General features: G+C 34.6%; 1 protein-coding gene across 1 annotated transcript in view; it reads right to left on the bottom strand.

The window, feature by feature from the left end:
- Positions 1-25738, bottom strand: part of LOC140743345 (uncharacterized) — a 39292-nt gene extending 13554 nt beyond the window's left edge. The window contains exon 1 of the mRNA XM_073074521.1: positions 25625-25738. The gene's annotated coding sequence lies outside the window, so the exon portion shown is untranslated. The remainder of the gene's footprint in view (positions 1-25624) is intronic.
- Between the last annotated feature and the right edge of the window lie 449 nt (positions 25739-26187).

Below are 26187 nucleotides of genomic sequence, written 5' to 3'. Positions count from 1 at the left end.
GCGTTGAAATAAAAACAACGAAAAAGTTGCAATTAAACTAATATCATGCTTTACATAGACCGACACAAGGACAACAGGGAATGCCGTTCTTCAGAGACATAAAGACGAGTTAATAAATACTCAGACATTAAATTTAAATCATATTTTGAATAATAGGTATTCAAATTCTATGCTTTTAAATCTTTATTCAAGTAATTTATTTCGTTTATGACGTGTTATTTTTGTAGTTCATCTTTGCCCTCGTAAATATAGTAAATTAAAAAGAAATACACTTTATAAAGCTTATTATAATATTTTTGTAATTAGCTCATCGCTTACTCGCCTGTAATAAAACAAGTGCGACAGAACTCAGCAAAAGCGGCCGCCATTATGCTTTCCTCATAGACATTAATTTCTGAGACAACTTTTTCGCCTCAACGTGACAGGCGAGTCGGGTTTTAGTGCTAAAGTTAGGCATTCAACGCTCTTACAGTAATATTACATAAGCACTTATTGTACAAAAGTCGTGGTCTAGTGGTTTTAAATTCGGTCTCTCAATTTGAGCTTGGAAATGTAGGCAAACCTAATTTTTGATAATGGTAATATTGTGAGGACTTATGTGTAACAGTTTCGTAAGAAAAATATTGCTAAAGCAAAAACCCGACTACTTAAAAATATAGCTTATGGTGGTCCTACAATTAGGACGAATCTAACGACTCAAAGGAGTAAAGTGTAACAATTCGCACTTGGCCAGTGTACTAGAGTTATTACACGTATGTGGAGTGTACGCCATGACGGTGTCATGTAATCTCAATAGAGAAACACATCAGTGGGAACGTGGGTCGGCGAAAACTTACTTTTTTATAATATAGGAAAAGCAGACGAGCATGCAGTCCACCTGATGGTAAGTGGCTACTGTCGCTCATGGACATCTCTAATCAACCCCAGATAGGATTAGATATTCCTACCTGAGGTCGGCCACAGATGCGCCGCTTCCCCTGAGGTGTAAGCTGGAACGCCTCGGAAAAGTATGTCTCCCTTACCACACCCTTCAAACAAGAACACAGCAGAGTTAAAACTGCTGTTATGAGGCGGAAGTAGGTGTGGCGGTGGTGCCGTCAGAGTCGAACCACAACCACACCTTCATACTACTGTTACAAGTTACTATATAACTGTACCATACATTTTTAATGTAGCACCAACGCTATTTTCGGTTATAAATTTCTCTCAACGTCGCATTAAATTAGCAGAAAATTATGAAATTGCATCACGCGCTCTTTATTGATAGCTTGCCAATAATTAGCGAATTAAGCCTTCTGCACACGAATATTGCTTTGTTTTATATTAGTGTAAATTTTTAATTTTAATAATAAAGTTACTAGTCGTGCATCATTATCTTTTTGATGTTTTAATTGAAGTGTCTATCATTTGTCTATCAAGTGTTTTATTACTTTTGTACACCCCTTCTTCGATTGGTTTGATTTGGTGTCCGGGGACTTAGCGTCAGCAGACTGCATGCTCATTTTCTACTTCATCATCAACCCATTACCGTCTCGCTGGGCACGGGTCTCCTCTCAGAATGAGAAGGATTAGGCCATAGTCCACTGCGTAGGCCAAGTGCGAATTGGTTGAGTTCAAATACCTTTGATAACTTTTTATTTTTAGGTTTTTGAAGTATACAGGTTTCCTGACGACGTTTTCCTTCATCGTTTAAGCAAGTGATAATTAATTTGTAATACGCACATACTCGTAACTTTGAAAACTCGGATTATCCTAGGATTTGAACCTCGGACACCTCGATCAAAAGACCGAGTTTCTTTACCATTAGACTAATAAAAAAATTAGCATAAGTGAGCAAAGCTGCAAGCGATATTGCATTTAATAAAAGTCCCCAAAAGCTTATTAAACATTTTCTTTTCTTTGCTCCACTTTTAATTACATGTCACTAAACCGAGTTCTTCAATTTCGTCTCGACATTATTTAAAATTCTTTTAGAAACCAAATCTGAACTTCATCCCTGACCTGGCAAAGAAGCTTGAATAGCGCTTTCAAGCTTTGAAGCGAGCTTTAATTTCTGAAATAAGTTTTTCGCTATTTGACAGTTTGAAACACCGATTTTGGTGCCAAAGCCGAATAATGGTTTATGCTGATGTAACGTAACGTGCAACGGTTTTTAATTGTATCTTAATGAGGTTTTCACAAAATGTTATACCTATTTCTGCCTCATAACAGCAATGTTAAGCGCTGCTGTGTTCTGGTTTGAAGGTGTGGTTAGGGAGACATACTTTTCCGAGGCGTTTCAGCTTAGTCCTCAGGGGTAGCGGCACATCTATGGTCGACCTCAGGTAGGAATATCTATCTGGGGTTTATTACAGATGTCCATGAGCGGCAGTAGCCATTTACCATGAGAATATGGACTACACGGTCGTCTGCTACTCCTATATTATAAGAAAAAATATTAACTAGCCTTTTTATTTCATTTATGTATGTATGTATGTATGTACGTATGTATGTATTGTATGTATGTGAGAGTCAAATCTTATAACTTAATTTTAAACCAGTTAACTGATTGACCTGAAATTTTGTACACACGTATTGGTTTAGATAACAATGCATGATTAGATTAGTGACGTTATTCTTAATTACCGCCATCCATTAGAACCTGTATTAACCCCAGATAAGACTAGAACCCTATCTGAGGTCGATGCGTTGTAACCCGAGGTTAGTCCTGGTTAGAATACATTAACAAATACTCTAATATATTAATATAAATATGCACAACTATTTTCATTTCATTACATATATAAAATACCTGTACGAACGTACAGTACGTATTTTTATATTTTATCTCACCGCATGTAAAATGCGTGTAGAAAATTTATAATGAAATATGAGCCCAGACTTTTCACGGGCGTTTATTTTCACGGAAAACAGCGTCGGAACTAAAGTTGTACGGAAGCGCTAACCGGAATGCGACGTGCGGTGGGTTTTCAAGCGACACTTCACGATATCACTTTAAACGCTTCATATTTCAAGCGACACTTCACGATTTCACTTTAAACGCTTCATGTTTCAAGCGACGCTTCACGATATCACTTTAGACGCTTCATGTTCCAACTGATTACTGTGAAGAATAGTTTTCTGTTTCGTCACTATTTATGTCATGCTTATTATTTTTTGGGTTTCAAATAAGGTAATGTTTTATCTTTGCATATGCCTATCATACACTCTTTATTTGCAAGGGCTGTTTGGATTTTAATGTATGAAGAATTATTACATTCGTTTTTATCTCAGATGAATTATAGGTTATTATCAAATTAACATAGTTACTTTAAATTCTTTTTTACACGAATAGCTTTTTGATTTTTACGTCTTTCACGTCTTTTACGTTTTTATATCACTTTAATACAGTTTTATTTTTTTTCCCATTTTTAACAGTCAGTTCAATCAATTCAAAAAAATTAAAAATCCGACATAGAATCAGATACATTAAATGCCATTATAATAATACTGAAGCATACATTTGTATTAAACAAAACTGATTGCTTAAATTCTTATATTATAGTAGGTACGTAAGATTTCAAAATATAATCTTTCCGTCTATAATGCCATTATGTATGCCATTTACGAGTATTATATGCTCGGAAATAAAGAAGATTTAAACAAACTAGTTATTTTCATCCCAAAATATTCAGTTTCTGATCAAAAATTCAAAAACCGCAGGTAAGCTTGTAAGTAATATTTACTTCCATTCCTACATGACACCGGAACTATAATTCTATCCGAAACAAGAAAATAAACGGACAACAACGTGTATTTTATATATTATCTCAGGCGCTGTATAATATCAACTTAAAAAGATATCATGGAAGACAGAGGACATTTATTTTCTTGGACGTAGCCGGAACTCAAACTGTATCCGGATTCCGGTATAAAAGTCCTAACCGGAATACCCCGGTATAACGTGTGGGCAATGTTTGTTTATATTGTATATTTTCTTTTATAAATTGAAATAGTCAGCGAAATGTCCTCTTTGAGGTAAGTGGTGCATATGTATTCAATGTTTTTTATAATATTGACGTAGGAAACAGTATGCAGTTCACCTAATGGACAGTTGCTACTGGCGTCCATGGTAATTTGTAATCAACATCAAATAAGATTAAATTTCTACCTGCGTTTAGCAGCGGATGCGCCGCTACCTCAAGAGGACCTGGCTGGAATGCCTTGGACAAGTATGACTCCCTTACTACACCCTTCAAACTTGAATACAATAGCGCTAAACACAGCTGTTATTAGGCAGAAATAGGTGTGACGGCAGATGCCTACGGAGTCAAACCACGGAGGATTCTACCACTAACGTAACTAACTTAAAATAAGTAACATACTCATATTAGCACAAATAAACATAGTTTGTCAATTTTCTCTTCATATCGTTTATCGTTTATCAGAAAAAGAATAGCTACACTTATAATAAGAAAGTTTTTGTACATGTATAGGTATATGAATTATCGGTACCCATTAAGGTATATATGAATTTAATTTAATAAAATTTACATTGCATTATATTCAAGTTTCATTACAACTCCACATTCTAATTAATCCATAACCAAATGGATTAATTAAAAATGTTAATTTTCATTAATAAACCACTAACGCCAATCGCACTAACATTGCCATATTCATACAACGACGTTGCAACTTAATTAGTTTTGTTAATGGTTATTCAAATCGAGCTGATATTATCACAAAATATTAGTAAATTGGATACCGAAATTACAATGCAAAAGCCCTCATGGTAGTATGCAGTTATAAACCTAACCTGAATTTTTAGATGCATCGTAACGAACTATTCATTTGATATAATTTATCTAAAGTTATTTCTAAGTGATAACATACGTCAAGGAAACTTTATTTTAATGATATTTGTCCGAGGCGTTCCAACTTAGGCCTCGGGCAGGACTCATATCTTATATGGGCTTCATTAGGCGCTGGCCACATTCCATTACCATGCTTCTATATTAAAAAAAATAATAAATATTCTCAAAATAAACTCTCTTAATATTAAATCGTAGTATTAACCATTTTAAAAGTGGTAAAATTTTCGGTGATTCGTGGTGTAGCTAGACAAGGAAAAATTAAGCGTTTTAACTTTGTATAAGAGTACTTAGCGTTAAATTCAGTTAAAGTCACCGTTAAAGCAAGTAACCTTCTAATAAGCACAGGACCTTGGAAAATTAAAACTCTGCCTGGGTTTCGAACCTCGATCTCCTCCTGCATGTAAGACCAAATTTCAAACCAATAGACCATCAATACTATGCTGCTGCTGCTACTGCTGGTAGAGGCATACGAAATCTAAATTTTGATATTTGAAGATATTTTATTATCATTTTGCTATGTTATTATTTTATTATGTTTATTATTATTTTAGTATGTTTAATCCAAATATAAATCGAAAGCACCAGTGTCAGCCACTACAAACCACTTTTAATCGCTGTAATGGACTTCATTCCAATAATTATTCAATGCATTCAAACACGTGATATTAGCGTTTATTCGATAACAAAAGACTACGGTCACTAACGCCAATCGCCTAGTGCACGATAAGGGCTCGAACACAAAACTGCGATGCGACGCGATGCGAATTCGCAACGCAGAAAATTGCGATGCGAATTGCTGCGATGCGATATCGTGCGGCGTAGCGTCCCTCAGGGTGACCAACAACAACAACCACTGTGCGATGCGAATCAATTCGCAAGTTCTTGCGATGCGTCGAGGGAGCTCGCAGATTTTTGCGATGCGACGTCGCATCGCAGTTTTGTGTACGAACCCTAATTCGTCGCCAAATCATTACGGTCCCACTGCTGGGCACGAGTCTCCTCTCAGAATAAGAAGGATTAAGCCATAGTCCACCGAAAACTTTTTTTCCTTACCTTACCTTTTAAAACGCCGGTTTCCTCACGATGTTTTACTTCACCTTTTAAGCAAGTGATAATTAACTTCTTATACGCACATAGCATTGAAAAAACAAAGTGCGTATTGGTAGGGATTTCCTACTAGGCATCACATATCATTGAAAACTATTTTTAAGAGATCCCCAGGTATGCAGGCTTTCACCCGATGTTTTCCTTCGCCGTTAAAGCAAGTGATAAATATTTTGTATTACGTATTTCCAATGTAGTTTTTACCCGAGGAATGGTATACCTATACTTTAGAATGACCAAAAATGGAGAGAAATGGCGAAATGTCGTGAAGCAAGTCACATCAGCCCCCACACACATGCTGACCACGACCGCTCTGACAAGAACGAAACGCCTTAAACGAGATGTAACTTTGAAACAGAGGTGCCAGGGATTGAACCTCGGGCTTCTTAATCGTAAGGCTGACTTTTAACCACTAGACGTTAATTGCATTGTAAAAACGACAATAGCTTCATTAGAGGTCGTATCGAGCTTCGAAAATTTCGAACGGAGATTATAATTGATGAATCAGCTTAATGATTCGGTTACCCGATTCGCTCGAGTGGACGAATTGGTTTACCTTCCCTTTAGCGACGAATTCGACGGTAACCGCGTTTTGTACTCATTTACAATTATAAGTCTGATTTAAGGGGAATAATTATGTATGTATGAGTATGTGATGGTTTGTGATAGGTACCTACGTGCCCCTGTATATAATCAATTCCAGATATAATTAGAGGTCTTCCTAAGGTCGGCCACATTGTGACTCCTGAAGTTTTTTTATTACCACATGTTTGAACCAGAACAAACAGCGCTTTACAATACTTGTTATATGGCAGAAATGGAGTTGACTCACGAAGAGGTTTACCACCTATAAAATAATATCTATCTTCATGTACAAAAAAACAGTTTCTGTATGCTTCGGTCAGTAGCAGTAGTATATATATTCTCTCTTATAATGTAGATCCCGTGTTTGTACCCAGGCTCACTTACCTCACCTAATTTTCAAAAATGATAATTATGCAAAATGCATGACAAAATAAATGGCTACAACACCATAAGGAAACCTAGCCTAAGAGTATAATAAAAAAGTACTCCAAAGTGAAGTTTGCTAAACCACACTGTAAATTCTTCTCCGTATTAGAGAAAATCCGTGTCCAGCAGTGGAACCTTAAAAGATAGACTGTAAAATCGTCGTGAAAATGACTATATGGAAATTAAAATCACCTAACTTATGCGGCGTATTTAAAGCCAGTTAAAATCGACTAAACTAACAGGAGAGTTAGTCTATATAAAGCCCGGGCAGACGTCGGCTTCCGACATACCCTCGCACTTCACGTCCAGAATGGGAAATAATTAATGTGAGCCTCATTTGACAGTTCGTGTTTGGGCTATTTAATTTCAGAATAAAAACTAAATAGAAATTTTGTTTTGGAGGACTCTTTGTTGATATGAATAGACATTATTAATTGCAAATTGTCTACTGCATGTAGCCTAAGTGGTTACCACTGTCCATGAACATCCATAATTAATTGAGTGTATAGAGGACAGGAATACTAAGTTAACCTCTCTTAGAGTGAGCTCACCTTAGAAATTGCGTTATATGTGTTAAAAATTAAATTCAATCTTCATATATGTTTTTCTTAGCAAAAAAATCGTTTACAATTAAAATAGGAATCCTAACTAATATTGTTAATGCGAATGTGGTAAGGCAGTGATATCCTAGTGGTTAAGAAACTCGGTCGATCGAGGGAACTGAGGTTCAAATCCCAGGCTGGTTTTTCAAAGTTATGTGCGTTTTAAAAATTAATTATCACTTGCTAAACGGTGAAGGGAAACATCATGAGGAAACCTGCATACCTGAGAGATTAAAAAAAATCTCAAAGGTATGTGAAGTCTACCAATACGCACTTGGCCAGCGCGGTGATGATGATGAATGTAAGGTATTTTTTTTGTATGAAACACTTTCACGCATTAACTTCATATTGTCATGAAATTTTGCACAAACGTTGTTAGGGGTTCTGAAAAGAACATAGGGTACCTTTTATCCCGAAAAATAGTACTATTCCCAACGGATAGATAAAAACCTCTGATCGGAAGTGAAGCTGGTAAAAGCTACTTAATAAAAATAATAACGCACAAATAAGGTCAAGAGAAAAAGAAACGTTTATATGTTTATAATATTAAAATGTATCATCATGATCATCAACCCATTACTGTCTCACTGCTGGGATCGTGTCTCCTCTCAGAATAAGGAGGATTAGGCCATAGTCCACCGCGCTGGCTAAGTGCGAATTGGTAGACTTCACAGACCTTTAAAAACTTTTTTTTAAGAATACTCAGGTACGCAGGATTCGTCACGATGTTTTCCTTTACCGTTTAGGCAAGTGATAATTAACTTCTAATACGCCTTAAAATCAGAGATGCCTAGGATTTGAACCTCGGACCCCTTGATCAAGAGGTCGCGTTCCTTAATTTATTGTATTTTACTATTTGGTACTTTTATATTATTTTCTTGAAATGTGATTATTTAATATTATTATTGACTTGATGCTTATATAATTATTATTATTAATCGACTAATGCCATACATGTATTATAATTCAATTAGTAACAAATTTTAATTTATGTTTTATATAATTTTGTTGATTTTTTGCAAACCTCATACAGGTAGAACACACTGGACTGTAAGATGTATGTACATAATATCTGTGTAATAACTGTGTTCTAGCAAATAAAGAATTTGAATTTGAATTTAACTACTTAATAAATAAAAGAACAGTGATATCCGCTTTTTTATTTATTAAAATGTATAATACTATTAAAACATGCTAATTAGTTAATTTAAAATAGACGTTTAGATGATCCTATCAACTAGTCACGTTCGTAGGACTGGAGGCGTTTCATCTAAGTTCTAAGTGGCAGTAATGCATTTCGAATTAGTTCAGTTGGAGCACTTAGTTTGAAGTTCAATCGTGAATAGAAAATGAATCTATGGAGTTTTAAAGATGTAGTATACTTTCCTATTAAGGCCTTTTACTATTAAGGCCTTTTAACTTTGTCCTTGAAGCTAATGCAATAGTGACCCCGAAGTAAGGTCTTACATTAAATATCACACACAAGTTTTATGTCCCAAACAAACAAATTATCTGACTCTGTAAATACACCAGCAGCATATGTGTAAAAATCTATTTAAGAAGAGGAATCTAGATTTTTTTTAATACGCTTTTATTAGCTTCAGACGTATGTATGTTGGTATGTTAGTATGTAACGGAATCTTTGAACATGATTTTAACCCCCTTCAAAACGTCGGATTAACTCGAAATTTGGCATACTTATTAAGGACCGATGACAATTCAATATTTTAAACATTCTGACCCGTTATCCTTATTAGGATAATCAGAATCAGCGATTTTTGTTTTCCTGAGACCCAGAAGGTCTGCGTTAAGACCAATAAAGGAATCTACCAGGCGCGCCGATCACCTAACCTAACCTGACCTGACCTGACCTGACCTGACCTGACCCGACCTGACCTGACCTGACCTGACCTGACCTGACCTGACCTCAACTTCGACGCGTCCGTTGTTAATAGCATCATGAAGCGGTGTCTCATCATCCTTATTCATTCAGCACTTCAACATCTGCACCTTCCTTTAACAAGATTTCCACTATTTCATTGTTCCCATTTCTTGCTGCCAAATGTAAAGGCATATATGATTTCAGCTCATCGTCATAGTCACAACTTATATTATTAACTCGAGCTGTAAAATTAATTAAACTACTAACAGTTTTAAAATCTCTGCAGGCAGCAGCAACACAAAGAGAAGAAATTCTAGAATTATTTTTGTTATTAACATCATCATGCTGTAATATTAAATCGATGATTGGACGACGTCCTTTTGAAATGGCTAGATGTAAAGCAGTTGACCGTTTTTCTCTTGAGTATTGCCATCAGCGCCTGTTTTTAAAAGATGCTCTATCATCCCTTTTCCGTGATTACTTTTATCCAAGATAGAGGACCTGGGATATGGTATAAATTATGAAAGAAAGCAGTTAGCATTGGCAATTCGGATGTCATTCTACAACTCCTCTGGGATTTTCACGTTAACAATAAAAATAAACACCAATGTAAAACACCACTTCATACAGCTGTGTTAAACAATGATCCAATATTCATTTTTGCACTGCTAAGCAAAGGTGCTGATGCTGATTCGAAAGATAAACTTGATAATACGCTACGTAATAATCGTTAAAATAATCGCTAAAATAATCACTAAAAAATGAAAAATAAATAATAGTTAAAAAAAAGCTAAAAAATACGCTTTTATAAAAAATTCGACCAAAAAATGAAAAATAAATAATAGTTTAAAAAAACTAAAAAAATACACTTTTTATAGAAAATCCAACTAAAAAATAGAAAATATTTTTTTTAAAATTTGAATTAAGAATAGTGTAAATAAGATAAAAATATTTTTTTATTGTAAAAAAAGCGTGGGGTACTTTTTAAAAAATTATCAAAATGATAATCCTTCTACTCAATATCTATCAATAAAATATTTATAACTATTGACACCATGCACCCCACGGTTTTTTTACAATAAAAAATATTTTTATCTTATTTACACTATTCTTAATTCAAATTTAAAAAAAATATTTTCTATTTTTTAGTTGGATTTTCTATAAAAAGTGTATTTTTTTAGTTTTTTTAAACTATTATTTATTTTTAATAAAGTGTGCCAGTCACGCCTTTAAGATGATGCTAACAACACTTTATAATTAGATTAAAATACATTAAGGCGATTGGACCTCATGCATATATCATACCTACATACGAGTAGGTAGTAGGTACGCTTCAAATAAAGTAAAGTCTATCATATTTGGTTAAAAAAGTTCTGGTTAAAAACATGGCGCTCAAAGTCACTCACTCTCGTGCAAATTGTACTTCAATACAAGTGTGGGCGAGGCCTTCTCTATATTTATCAATATTTTTTAATAATTTATTCGTTAATATACTAAGGCTCTAAAATCCGAACATTCTCGTAGTACCAATTTACAACAAACCGTTGATGTTTCTATCACGATGCATTTTATTCAACAAAGCGATGTTTCAGCTAAATAGCTGACGTTTTAGCTATTTGCGGGCTTCGGCGACACGATATGTGGAACAAATGACCATTTCGCAGGCGTATGTGGACACTTTGCTGTTTAATTGTTCGTTGTAAACACCGACTACTGTTTGCTGTTAGCGAATTGTTTAACAAAGAATTTGTCTTTTTAAAAGTTTAAACAACAACACTGATTCTTTAGTTTTTGGATTTGAATAAGTATGAATTCAGCCACTCATGTTGAAAGTTCCAGGTTCAAATCCCATGCAAGCCACATATACCACATATTTTCGAAGTATGTATGTATGTAAACGTACTTATTAGTTTTAATTATCAATTGCTATAAATATGAAGAAGAGTGAGGAAAACTAAATGTCCCAGAGTTTTAGAAAAAGTTCTCAAAGTTGTATGATATTCACCAATCTACACTTGACCAGCGCGGTTGACTACGGCCTAAATCCTTCTCAATCTGAGAGGAGACCCTTGCCCAGCACTGGTATTATAAAGAATCAGTGTTAAATCGATACAAAGATTGTTAAAACTAGACTGTTTTCTAACATAGAACAGAAAAAGTGAAAAGAAACCTCATACTACCCTTAGATTTCATTCAAGCCCTTTATACAAAGGGCTACAATACTTTAAAAAATCTTTTTTATATGCATGTCCACACATACATGCATAAAAAAAGGAAAATATAATAATCTCTACACTCATAACCCCACACTAGGAGTCCCTGTATCATGGGTACTATAGACACACAGAGACAAATACACAAACACCCAGACCCAGAAACAGAACCCTAAATTCGTCATTTAGATATCTGTCTGGCCGGGGATCGAACCCGGGATCCACTGCGCGTCAGACCGGTATGGTGACTGCTCCGTCACGCGGGTCGTCTTATACACCTATATATTATATACAGCTCCACCACACTTAATTATATCCCAAAGTTATTCACCAATGTTAATACAAATTATTATTCATGTAATTCGTTTTACTTTGATTTATGTTTTCAGAGTGTAATAGGTTTCAAGGGAGGTAAAAATGAGGTAAAAGTTTACCAATTTGTTGCTACCCGGCAATATTTATACGAGTTTCGGGACGTAACACTGGAAATTACTCATAACAATACGAATATTACGTTACACCATTGTTTTAACGGAAAACGCTAATTAACTTACTTCTACGTTACATGATAAATGATAAAACTCTCTTTGAGCGCTCAGATATTTTTCAAATGAAAGGTGGTAAATGCCGTTGCTGTCCAGTTATCGCCACCCATTGAATCATTCTCAATCCCAGTAGGATTGACGACAATATATCCTGAAGTCAGCCATAGATACGAATACATTGATATTTTTTTATTACATAGTAGACGAGCATGCAGTCCGTCTGATGTTAAGTCGTGACTGGTGGATGGTGGCCCATGGACATCTGTGATCAACCCCAGACAAGATTAGATTCCTACCTAGGTCGGCCATATATACCCCGCCACCCCTGCGGACTAAGCTGAAATTAATCGGAAAAGTATATCTCCCTTACAACACCCTTCAAACCCGAATACAACAGTGCTTAACACTACTATTTTAGATAGAATTAGGTGAGGCGATGGAGCCGCTCTGTGGCTCAACTCCTCTACCAACTGAGGGCGAGATTGAACCAGGAATTTATGAATAAAATACTAACTGCTACACGATTTACAGGTTTCCTCGAAAACGTATTTACTTTAAGCTATAGTGATAACTATTTTATATATCTTACTATGGCAATAAAATATACGTTGAATGGTCCATCATGACCAAACCACGCACGGCATGTTTTATAGTATCGGTAAATAAAAACGATAAGATCACACACCCTTATTAATTTTCATTAGGCCAGAGGGTTAATTAATAATGCACTTAATACATTAAAAAGCCCAGGTGAGGGAGTGCATGGGGTAATTACTTAAACGTTACTTTGGGGTGAATGTGATTAAAGCAATGGGGTGCGATACGTGCAGTGGGGCGCAGTGGGATATGAAATATGGTATCCGACATTTGACAAATGTCCCTTCAGTTTTTATATTGTTGTGGCTTTTGAAACACAAAATGTTTCGTGAATGCAATAATTAATGTTTTTCGAAATTTTATGGTGAATAGAGTTAAATAGGTAGTATGGTAGTAACGAGCATGAAATATGCGTAGGTTTGTGTGCAGCTTGGGCGTACCGTAATTGATTAACTTATTTTCACGCGCCAGAACAGTCAATAGAGCATTCTGACCCGCAAAGGGTTCTGGTTTCGCTCCCGGCTAAATAGATTTCGGAATACTTAATTTAGATATCTTTTCTGGGACTCACTATTTGTGTGTGTCTGTGACTTTGAATGTTACCACTCAGAAAATGTTAGGTCGTTTGTCCACCGCACCGAGTTAGTGTTGGACTATGTGTAGAATGTGTCTTTAATCATTCTGTCTAATTTTTGCCTACCAAAGATCGATATTAGATAATTTCCGAAACGCAATAATTGTCCATATTGATAATTTTGTCTTTGATAATTGGTAAAGATATTGATAGATTGATTATTAATAACGGTCGTGAAGTACCCAATCTGTTGTAGCGCTATAGACTAAGAGCCAATAATAAATAAAGCACTTAACGACGTTGAAGTTGCTATCGATGAAACACAGCCATAATAAGTTATCGACCAATTACTGTCTACACGAGCTTAATTAAATGTATTTTATATATGAATATTTATATTATTTTTATTATTAGAAGGTGGTAGAACCCTTTGTGGTTCGACTCCGGCGGCACCACCGCCACAACTATTTCTGCCTAATAACAGCAGTGTTAGACGCTGCTGTGTTCCATTTTGAAGGGTGTGGTAAGGGAGACAGACTTTTCCGAGGCGTTCCAGCTTAGTCCTTAAGGGTAGCGGCACATCTGTGGCCGACTTCAGGTAGGAATATCTAATCACATCTGGGGTTGATTACAGATGCCACTTTCCATCAGGTGGACTGCATGCTCGTCTGCTACTCCTATAATATATAAAAAAAAAATGAGTCTCGTCGTCAACCCATTACTGTCCTACAGCTAGGCAAGGGTTTCCAAAGTGTTCTCAAAGTTACTCAGCGAAATGCGAATCGGTAGACTTACACTGCTTTGAAGACTTTCTTTTAAGAACACTTACTCTTAGGTGTGTAGGTTTCCTCAAGATGTTTTGGCCTCCTCCGTTATAGCAAGTTTATTAATTTCTAATACGTACATAATTTTGAAAAATCTGAGGCATGTGCCTAGGATTTGATCCCCGGATTCCCCGACTGACAAACCGAGTTTTAAACACTAGGCTAAAATTGCTATATTCACTGCAATTCTGAGTCAAGATATCAATATGTACAACAAGCTCCCGGATTACATTTGCATACCTATAAAGTATATTTTTTTAATTTTACAACAGCGAAAATAAATTGCAGTCTTATCGTACTTACGGTACTTAGAAATAGACTCCTAGATGTCTTTTAGTTCCGAAAACTTGTCGTCAGTAACGACACACCAATACTAAGTTGCAGTAAAACTTCCGCAGTCCACTTAGACCTGATTGCAGGTACATTTGAACTTAACAAAGTAGAAAGTTCCTTTCTATTTAATTGGATTTAAGCATTTTAGTTAGAATTCTTTTGTAATTAATTTTCAATTTTATTTTATTGTAAATATATATTTTTTCTTTTTCTACAAATATTTATCAAGCAATCCGTCAATGATGGTCTGTGTATGGATATATATAATCTATCCTTAATATTAATGGACTCATACCTGAGGTCGGTAATAGAAGCATGTAGCAATGCCCGTAAGGACTACGTCACGCCATGTTTAAATGTCTCTGCCTTATCATAACTTTTGAACCATAATGCCAACCATTTGCTATTATAAGGCAGAATACGTGTGGGAGTTCGATTGAATAGCTTTTTAAGTGGTCTAACAAAAAGTGTGTTTCATCGATTTTAACCGTTCAAATTCAAATAATAATATGAGAGATCCTGAATAATGTAAGAGTTAGATTTGTCTGTAGTTGAATTAGATGTGGCATCGTCACAAGTCACGTCTTCTTCTTAAAGTAACCGTAAAAAGACAAAAATATTTTTTTACATTTTCAGGGCTACAAAAGCATTTGTACGTAGAAACTATTCCAACTTACTTTGAAATGGCGACGATACTAACTACGTTCAATATTGCCAATTAAAATCACGTAATGCACACCCTATTTGGCTAATTGTTATTACGAAATTTAATATTACAAATCACGTACCTACCATTCAATTAAATATTCAATCCGCAGATAGCTGTAATTGTGGCAATTCATATTGTTTACTGATTCAGTACAATGATGCTCAATAATTGCTCAGAGCTAAAGTCACGATTTGTAAAGCTGCTTTGTATAAAGTTTTGTAGTAATGCCAATTGATATTTGTTTTTGTAGAGGTTTTGTATAACATTGTTATTATAATGTAAGAAGACTAATTAAGTGAGGTAATTAATTGATGAGCATCGTGTTTGCATTCAAGTGTTTGAGGTAAGCAGTCATAGCGTAGTGTTTGAAACTCTGGACATCTGTACCCTTACCATGAGTTTTCAAAACATCCCACAATTTTACGTTACGTTTACTCAATCCATTATTCTGTTCCGTTTGCTTCAGTAGATTGAGTAAACGTAACAATAAGTAAGTGGCCAAGTCTTTTTGTCTGCCTCACTTGTGCGCAATAAAAAAGAGTCAAAAATAAAAAAATAAAGCGCCATTTAATCAATTTAGGCATTTAATGTTACGTTACTGACACTATCCTTCTGATACAATCCGCTAGAGGCGCTGATTGGAATTTGTATGGGCAAATACGTAAATAAATACCGAAACAATCATATTTATCAAAACGTAAAAACTCATAGCAAGGTACTGTATTTTAAAGCTCACCGGCCTCTCAGTTAGGGGTCCAGGGTTCAAAGTCCAGACACCTTAAATTTTTCAGTTATGTGCACATTAGAAATTAGTTATCCCTTTTCCTAACGGTGAAGGTTGTTAGAACATCGTGAGAAATGTTGAAAGATTTTCAACATTAACGATAAAGATTTCAACGTGTAAGTTTACCAATCGCATTTAACCAGCGCGTTATATCTTGACTATATTATAGTTCAAGTTATTACTTAAGTTACGAGGACCACTTCTGATCGCATGCTTAAAGAGTATTAACATTCGTAAGGTGAGTATTATTTTTGTTAACACTGGATTATACTTCGTATTAAATTTCTTATCTTTACATGCGTGTTTACTATTAAAAAATAATAATTATCAGTTTTAAAATATCAAGATTAAGTTTAATTACCAATACGAACTCGAATTTTATATTACACGCGATTATATTGAGATAAAATTATATATTTTTTTAAATATGATGCAACATTTAGCTACTCGCGATCAATGGGCCAAGTCCTAGCTAACTTGAACTCGAGAGTTCGAGGTTCAAATTCGAGGCACGCACCTCTGATTTTTCATTTATATGCGTTTTAGAAATTAATTATCACTTGCTTTAGCAATGAAAGACATTATCGGGAGGATACCTACATATGTGAGAGGTACGTAAAACCGACCAATTCGTACTTAGCCTGCGAGGTGGTCTATGTCCTAATCCTCAAAAATCCTGTCCTAAACCTTCCAAGAATCACAAAGAGCTCAAAATAATACTCATTTATATATTGAGCAGTTTATATATTTAATACGTTAAGTAACGATACTTATATCCACATCCATGGAAAGCAAAAAAGCAACGCCGACGGACAATTATAAATTTTAATGAACATTGCCCCTTTTAAACGACAAAAATGAACAGAAAATCCTTATCTCCATTACTGTGCACGCGTGCATACATTTATTAATCGACTGTCCAATTAAAATGTATAACTATTTCACAGAGCCAGTTGTTGTTAAGTAGAACTAATTGTTATAACCGGTGAGAGAAACGCTACGTACATATGGTGTTGTTCAAAATGTTTATGATACCCTAGAGAGAACAGTGAACTAACTTTTACATTGCGTTTCCATCAGAAATGGGAGTTCATAGGAGCATAGCTAGCCATTCTCGAGTACAATCAGTCTTGTTTCTCACTGTTTAGCTTAGCTTTGGTAAAAAAGGATCAATAAAGCTGTTTTCAGGGTATTTCAGTGGAAACACCATTAGCACTCGTAATATTTGACAGTGGTTGACCACTAACTATCGCCCCAATGGCATAACCTAACACAAAATTCGAGGCATTTTTACTTAATCTTAGTGTAGTAGAAAACAAAGTAAGACGATTTACAATAATTTCTTTATGATGCTCTCTGTTATGTGCGAAGTCTAGTATGCCAGTACATCTAAACAGCTAAGACGGTAAAATCTTTAAGTCGGCACTTAGCAACGCAAATATTAACACTTCGTGCTAATCCTCACGTACAACTTTGACCAAAAAAAATAGACATCGCTTTACAAAACACTACACGAAATTGGCTACATGTTGGAGGGACTCTTATCGACCTTGCAGATAACATTAACGATTGCCAAGCGCTAAATGTCGTATAATTTCACAACCATTAATTAACGCTCCTTTTGAGATTTATACTTATAGTATTTGAATTGAAAAAAATTTTGCTTCAATATTTTTTTCATGAACTTTAACTCACGCCCTTAGATAACTGGATTTTAAGGAGGGCGTAGTTAATGCATGTGATCTGGTCCTTACATCCTTCAAACTAGAACACAATAGCGCTTAATATTGCTGTTATAAGACAGATATGTAGATGGCAGTGATGCCATTACGTAATTGCACGGTTCGATTTTTACGGTAATTTATGCTGCGTACGTGCAAAATGTGGAATTAACTTCCTCCTGGGGTATTCCCTGCGCGATATGACATGGAACTCTTCACGAAGGGTGCAAAAAGAGCTCTCCTTTAAAGCCGGCAATGCATTGACGACTCCTCTGCTGTTGCAAATGTCCGTAGGCGATGGTGACTACTTTCCACCACGTAACCCGTCTGCCTTATCGTTAAGTATACATATAAAAAAACACGATGATTTCAACCATCCAAATTTGTTTTGTTCTACAATATATCTTATTATTGGTCTAAGTCGCACAGTTCAAATTCTTTGTAAAATAACTAAACACGCTATTATTCGAATGCTACGTGTATTACATTAAATTTTATATTCTAAAAATGATGTTGTAAAAGAATATTAACAAACAAAATGTGGATAATAATGAGTGTTTCGAAATGGAACATACAGAAAAATTACACTAGAGGTTGCCAAAGGTTACATAAAATTTTATTACACACCGTTATAAAAAACATTTTTCGTAAAGTAATATCTAGGATTGGATGTATATTTAAATATTAAAATAAAAGAGTCATTGTACCAAATTTTTAGATTGGATCTCGTTTCATTTATTTAAAGTCTTGTGACATTTTCTTGTAATTTATTTATTATTAGTTAAGAACCTACAAACTTGTCCATATTGGATCAGAAGGTTTCGTAACCATGCCTAATACCGTGCTTTTTAAAGCATCTGAGTTTAAATTGCGGTGTGTGTGTGTGAAAACTTATGCATAGCAATAACTACGAAATAAATGTGAATATGACTAAACATTAATAACTTTTATCGTTATCCTTATTGAATCTGTCTGAACCATAATTGATAGACGCTTGAATTTCTTACAAAGTATATATATAACGGTGGCTGCTATAACATCAAATACTAATAATTAAAAAAAATGAAAATTACCGAACAATAGCGATTTTGCGCTTTATCTATTAAAAAAATGGTAGTAGGGAAAGTTCCGTGTGTTCGACTCGCACTTGGCCAATTATTTATAAGATAGGAATAGCAAACGAGCGCGCCTTCCGCCCTAACACCCTATGTGTTCACTCCCGTATATGAGCATCTGTAACCAATTGTATATTCTCTGTTTCTTAATGGTTCTATATCAAACCAGCAAAAGCAGTTAACTTGATGGTTAAGAAACTCGGCTTCTCGAATGAGGGGTCCGAGGTTCAAATCCCAGGCACGCATTTCTAATTTTTAAAGTTGTGTGCGCATTAGAAATTAATTATCACTTGCTTAAAAGTGAGGGAAAACATCGTGAGGAAACCGGCATACCTGAGAGGCTTATATAAAAAAATCTCAAAGGTAAAGTCTACCAATACGTACTTGGCCAGCGCGGTGGACTTCATAGTCCAGGATTAGGAGGAGACCCGTGCCCAGCAGTGGGACAATAATGGGTTAAAGACTATATCAATTCACAGAATAATAGCCACAAAGTCTCATACATGTGTAAGAAGGCATCTACACCCTTCCAACGAAACGCAAGAACTGCTTCACTCTAGAAATATTTGTACGATGGGACATCTCCGTACATAATATATTGATTCCACCATCTTTCTGTTCAAGTTTGTTTCAGCTACCTATACTGGGTACAGATTTTCTACTGATAATTACTAAGTAGGCCACTATGATAAAGGACGGATTGGTTTTCACACATCCAGGAAAACATGAAAAGTTAGACATATAGATTTTAACAACGTTTTAATTTACCCATAGTGATATTTCATAGTACCTAGAAAAGAATATCTGGAATTTCAACCTCGGACCTGTCAGGACGAAACTAATATCACTTACTAGATTTGGTTACTAACAAGCAACGGAGTTTATCGTTTCGTTCCAAAAAAAAATACGTTGGCAACGCTATCAAAGATTGGCATTACATTTACTTTTATTGCGAGCCGTTAATAGTTATTAAACGTGGCTATCAGGTGACATTAAAAATCCGTATTGGTATGCCTTTAGTGTAAAATGTTGTTTTTCATTTATACGATAAGTAATCCTGCAAATCTGTTTAAATATGTAGCGTAACTATTTGAAACAGTTGTATATTTTGTTGGATATATGGCTGCGGTGCAGAAGTGCGTACCAGGGTTCGAACCTCGGACCACCGATTGCGAAGCGAAGTTTCTAACCACTAGGCCATCATTTTTTTAAACGTATAAGAATAATAATTTAGAGCTTCTAATAAGGTATTATATCTATTGTTATTTAAGTATGTGAGTAAATGAGAACTTTTCTCTCCAACCTCCAAACCTTTCAATCCAAACAAATGCTATCATTTATTATGATCGAGCACATCAAAGGCTGTACTGGATGAAATGAAGGTACCTCAATACTTAGTCTAACAAAGAGTTGGCCTACCTTGTCTATTTATATTTTACCAATACTATTGGCCCTGGTCTAGATTTCGAAATTCCTATTCTATGTAATACAGTTCGTACAATACCGACAATACAGTTTTTTCTCGTTACGATAATGATGCGAGAGTTACATTGCAAAATAATTTGTGAGTACGGTGTTGAGCGTGCTAGTAAATGCAGTAATGAATTTGAGAATGTAGAATGGCTCCAACATATGTGGTAGATTTCTTTGTAAAGAAAATAAGGTGGTTCCTTTTAATGATTTCTAGAAAAGCATCTGTGAATAACTTATAATGAGGACAAAGGACAAGTCCTGAAGTAGATCATCAGTTACTCTTGAAGCCTAAATTTACTCCACGTCTAAGAATTGCTGCTTTATCAATTTTGAAATTTGTACATTAAAGCTTTTCAATGATGTTGTGAGGTAGAAATAGGTATAACGATACCACCATAAGTGAACTTCAAAAAAAAAATATTATTACTAGCTCACCCAGCAAACGTTGTGTTGCCATATTAATAAAAAAAAGTTAAGGGTTAACAACCCTTATCACTTAGGGGTATGAAAAATAGATAGCCGATTCTCAGACATACTGAATATGCATATAAAATTTGGTGAAAATCGGTAAAGCCGTTTCGAAGGAGTACGGTAACTAACATTGTGACACGAGAATTTATATATAAGACCTACACTGTGAAAAGTGAAGTAATAATATAAAAATATATAACAGATATCATGATTCCATTTCTTTTGACAAATTACGAATGTGTGCTTAGGATTCGAAGCGCAGACAGTCAGCGCTCTTCCGCGAGAATTCATACCACTAGAGTTCACTAGATTATAATCACTTTTTCGCTTTGGAATTTGGCAGCAATTGTCAAATTTGGAACTTACGTAATCAAAGATTGGTCGAGATTGATGTTACTATAGAGCGTTAGTGTACCTCTTTGACTTTTGAGATCTTATTTTAAACTTTACATACCTCCGTATTTGTATTGCAGATGAATAAAGACAGATTACTTTGAACTAATTTACAATAACACTCTGTTTTGCCACCAAAATAATATTGTCTTAGGATGTCTAGACGGGTAATTTAGTTCATGATAAAATGGTGCGATAGAAATATTCAAATCTACATTTTATAGTAATACTAATATCCGAATTTGAGAATATAATGATTTATAGGTCAAACAAATAAATAATAAAATTAATTTCGGTACATCACACACAAATACAAATAAGATAATGACGCCCAAATCCAGAAAACAGAAGCTTAAATTCAACATTAAACGTGTTTTTGGGCGAGGATCGAACCTGAGAACCTTTGATAACTGATGTAACCACTAAATTTATACACATTAATAGATCAATGAATACACAAAGAAGAAGTCAAAAAGTACACAAACACAGTTTGCTTCGGCAAGTATCGAACCCGGGACTCTACGTGGTACACGTAACTACAATGCGTGCGTAGTCAGAATCTGTCAGAACAGGGCCCAAGGTATAAATAAAACATATCAAGGTAACCGCACTACCTACATACTTGAGGGCTATTTTTTCCAACTTCCCCGGAACTCACATAAATAATTCTGTCATCGCGTTGAAATGGTACTGAATTTTCCGCAGGATATTATTAATACGTCATAACATATAAGTACCTATGTTCGGTTCAATATAAAACTTTCAGCTGGGTGTGTAAATACTCATCTACTACAGTATTTTGTTAGCAAGAAATACTAGTTATGTACCAATACTTATAATACTACTAGTACTTTGCAGTATCGGTTTGAGTAAAACTTGTAAACAGAATACAAATAAATTATACTGTAATAATGAAGAAAAACTCCACGAAGAAACCAAGTCTATGATATCTGGTAAAAAAAACTTTAAAGAAGTGACAAATCTATTAATCTCTTGGTCAGAAAATAAATTTAGCCGCTAATTTCACTTAGTGTAAGGTAAAAAAAAAAACCGTAAATCGAAAATAATATAGAAATGTCCCGAAAGCATAAATATTCACCCCCGTCTGAATATTTGAAGGTCTTCGTCTCATTTTCGGCCTGAATTATTAATCGCATACAGAGTGATACAGTTTTAATTATACACACATTAGGGTGGGTACTGATTAGAGCGTTTGCAAGTAATGTAACGCATAAGTTACGGTTGTATTATTAATCATCAGTAACATTATAATGTTACAACATTTAATATTACTATTTCCCTAATATATATGTGCACACTGCACGTTACTGGAATTAAAAATGTGAAAACACATGTGTATTTCTTTGTTTTTGACGATACACATATTGTGTTGAGTGTGTTCCAGGTCACCACCTCGATTATGTAAAGAACCACTTTGTTGTTCGTCTGCAACAACAATAACATGTCACCTATTTCTGGCTTACAATAGCTTAATTTGAAGATGGTAGAGCGGTTTTGATTCGGATTCAAAGGTACCGCCTCAACAACTCCTTTTGCGTGATAATAACAGCAATGTTAGGCGCTCCAACGTACTCCTCAGAGGTACCAACACATTTTTGGACAAGCCTAGAAATCCAAACTTATATAGTGTTGTTCACAAATGTCCAAGGGCGGCAGTATTGTTATGTCGTATTGGGCGGCTATTATATTCGAGTTAGAAGGATGACTATTAGGTAAATGAATGAAAATACTCAAAGTAAATATCAGAACTTGTTACATTACATCTAACTACTGTCAGTGAGTACCCACCCTTATTTAGTATCTGAATTTTTTATAATACCCACGTATAATTATTACGCATGAAACATGCTATGTTTTTATATAATTGTAGGTTTTTGGATAATTGGCATTCCATTTTAATGATTCTATTGCTGTGGATTTTTTGTTAGGCTACATAGTTGAGACTTAGGCTTTGTGTAATAGTGAATTATAGGCATAAATGTTAAGTATATACGCGTGACAGACTACAATCTATATTTCATAGTTTAGTCTGCCTAATCGTGGACTGAACCTTCAAACCTATATGGTGACCTCTACGGTAGACAGGTCATTAAAATTATGAATTCAATTCAAGTGTGTCAATGTGTCTATGTTTTGATTCATCATCATCAATAACCCATTACTGTCCCCCTTCTGAGCACGGGTCTCCTCTCAGAATGAGAAGGATTAGGTCATAGTCCACCGCGCTGGCCCAGTGCGAATTACCTTTGACATTATTTTTATAATCCTTTCCCTAAAGTTTTGTTTACACATAAAGTAATTATAAACATTTCATGATAAATATCAAGATCAAACAATTACGGAATTAAAATCAAACGTGAAATTCTATTATCATAATCGTATCAAGTGCATAATAAATAGCATAATTAATTATACCACACATTAAAGCAATTAAAATAAAACAATACATAATAAAATAATTTCGTAGCACGAATTTCGTAGGACGAAATATTACTAAATTTAATAGTTTTTAAGTTTTGCATTAGTGAATAAATAGTAAATACCTATTAGTAAATAAGTTCATTTTTGGGAACTAAACTTGCAAACTACCGCGACTAACAGTTAAAATTGTCTCAAATGATTTAAAGCGCAAATAAAAACGTTACATTTACAAAAAACTCAATAAAACTTTTCACTCACTTTACCTAATTCACAAAACTCATCTCCTAAGCATAAAAATATCACCCTAAAAACTTTTTTATATACTCGAGAGTAATTTATAATTCATAATAGAATTACCGAGAAACTTAATGTAGAAAAACAATAAAAACTTCCAAAGGTACCTTTGGGGGTAAATTTTTTATTATCAACGAAAGATGTTAAAGCCTGGAAGAGGAGATCTGGAAGTTTTCGTAGTAAATGTTTATCACTTTTATATTACTTTTATATGTTCAAAGTTTGTATACAGTCAACAAAATTGATTATAACAATATACCGCTTCAAAAGCCCTTTTCACCTACCTTGACGTAAAATTTTAGACGTCCTTTTGTCCTTAAGTAAACAAAATATATAAAACGTTTTTCGTGTGTTAAATCATGCAACCCTTCTGATGTTAAATGGTTATCGACTTCAATTTCTAACTTACCCCTAAAAAGACCAGTGCTACATTAATCTGATATCTCAAAATGATATAAACTATTTCACCATGCTAGTCATATACGGGCTAGTAGTCACACATACCTGAGAACATTAAGAAGACGAAATCCTATAATCTTATATATAAAATTCTCGTGTCACAATGTTAGTTACCATACTCCTCCGAAGCGGCTTTGCCGATTTTCACCAAATTTTATATGCATATTCAGTAGGTCTGAGAATCGGCTACTATCTATTTTTCATACCCCTAAGTAATAAGGGTTGTTCACCCTTAACATTTTTTTTATTTATATGGCAACACAACGTTTGCCGGGTCAGTTAGTAACTAATAACTGTCATAATAACAATGAATTGTTATTGCATATTAACTGAATTTTTTACAAAGTTTATTTTATAAGATTGAAATAGCAAGCCAGATTGCAGTCCATTTGACGGTAACTGGTCATTACTGCCCCCGTACATAGAATAACAGATGCGTTGACTCCACTCCTAAGGATCAAAATTATCGCCTCTGTTGGACTTCAGCCCACGATTGCTCACTCCAACCACTCGTACATAAAACTAATAATATATGAATAAAAATATATTACGAGGGTGTAATATAATTTCAATATGAAGGTTAGAGACAACGTAATTGTATGTTTAAATATCTACATTTCTAGTTTTTACACATATTAGAGGTAGAACATTTTAAGTATATTTTTAAATATTTCGTTGTCGTTTGAGGTAATTCTTCTATTATTTCTGAATAACTTCAATAAGAAAAACAATCACTATTTCAAAATTTTGTCTCTATTTCAATCTAATTATTTAAATATTTTTTAAAACTTACCATATGTTTTAATTATAAATTTTTAATTAAGTGGCGGCTATATTTAATCTTAATCTCGTATTAAATAGAAAACCGCGAAAAATATATTGTGCTATGAATTTACTTATGCGACAAAAGTTGTCAGCGTTTCAGTAAATTTTGATTAAAAAAAAAAAACTTCTTTAATATTTTTCATCCAAACGAAATTTTGGATGTATCGCGGGAAAAAATAAACTTTAATAATTCAATAACTTAAGCCCCTTAGTCACGAATAATATCCGTTTATAAAAAAAATACAAATAAAAACTTTACTTCAAAAACTTTCAGAACATGTTATGACAGTTATTTCTCTAAGTACACAGATTGCCGTATACACAAAACACTCACAAGTCTAATATTATAATATAAACAAATAATTTAAACACTATTAAAATAATAAAAATCTCCTACCTAAGCGATCGGAGACACTGTTTTGATTCACGTAACACAACTTAGACGGGTTGAGCACACGTCCGCTTGCCGCGACGTATCCGGTCGGACTGAGCTTTCAGTAGACGCTTTTAGACTCCACACTATACCAATCAGACTCGCTCAAATACTTTTTAGGTGCGATTTCAGTGGGGCTATAGGATGATTGTTTCTCGTTCTGGGATTGATCTTATTTCACCCGACATTAACGATGCTTAATAATCAATTTTTGCCAATCAAATTTTTAAACTTTTCTATTTTTTAAGCAAATATTGTTTAATTTGAACTTTAGTATGCAAAAATAGGTTAAGATTGATTATCATGGTTGGTGATAATGACATGAATCATGAACAGGATTCAATAGGGGATCTCCTGATTTCACCTGATCGTACCACCTATTTCTGCCTTATAACAGCAGTGTTAATTGTTCCGGTTTGAACAGTGTGATTAACATCACGTCTGCACTTATTAGTTACCATTTTGAAGGTGGTAGAACCCTTTGTGGTTCGACTCCGGCGGCACCACCGCCACACCTATTTTTACCT

The sequence above is a fragment of the Epargyreus clarus genome, unplaced genomic scaffold, assembly GCF_041222505.1.
Source record: "Epargyreus clarus isolate Ecla_fem2 unplaced genomic scaffold, WU_Ecla_fem_2.2 ptg000001l, whole genome shotgun sequence".
Taxonomy (NCBI): domain Eukaryota; kingdom Metazoa; phylum Arthropoda; class Insecta; order Lepidoptera; family Hesperiidae; genus Epargyreus; species Epargyreus clarus.
The sequence above is the reverse complement of the archived record's forward strand: the minus strand, read 5'-3'. Positions and strand labels throughout refer to the sequence as shown.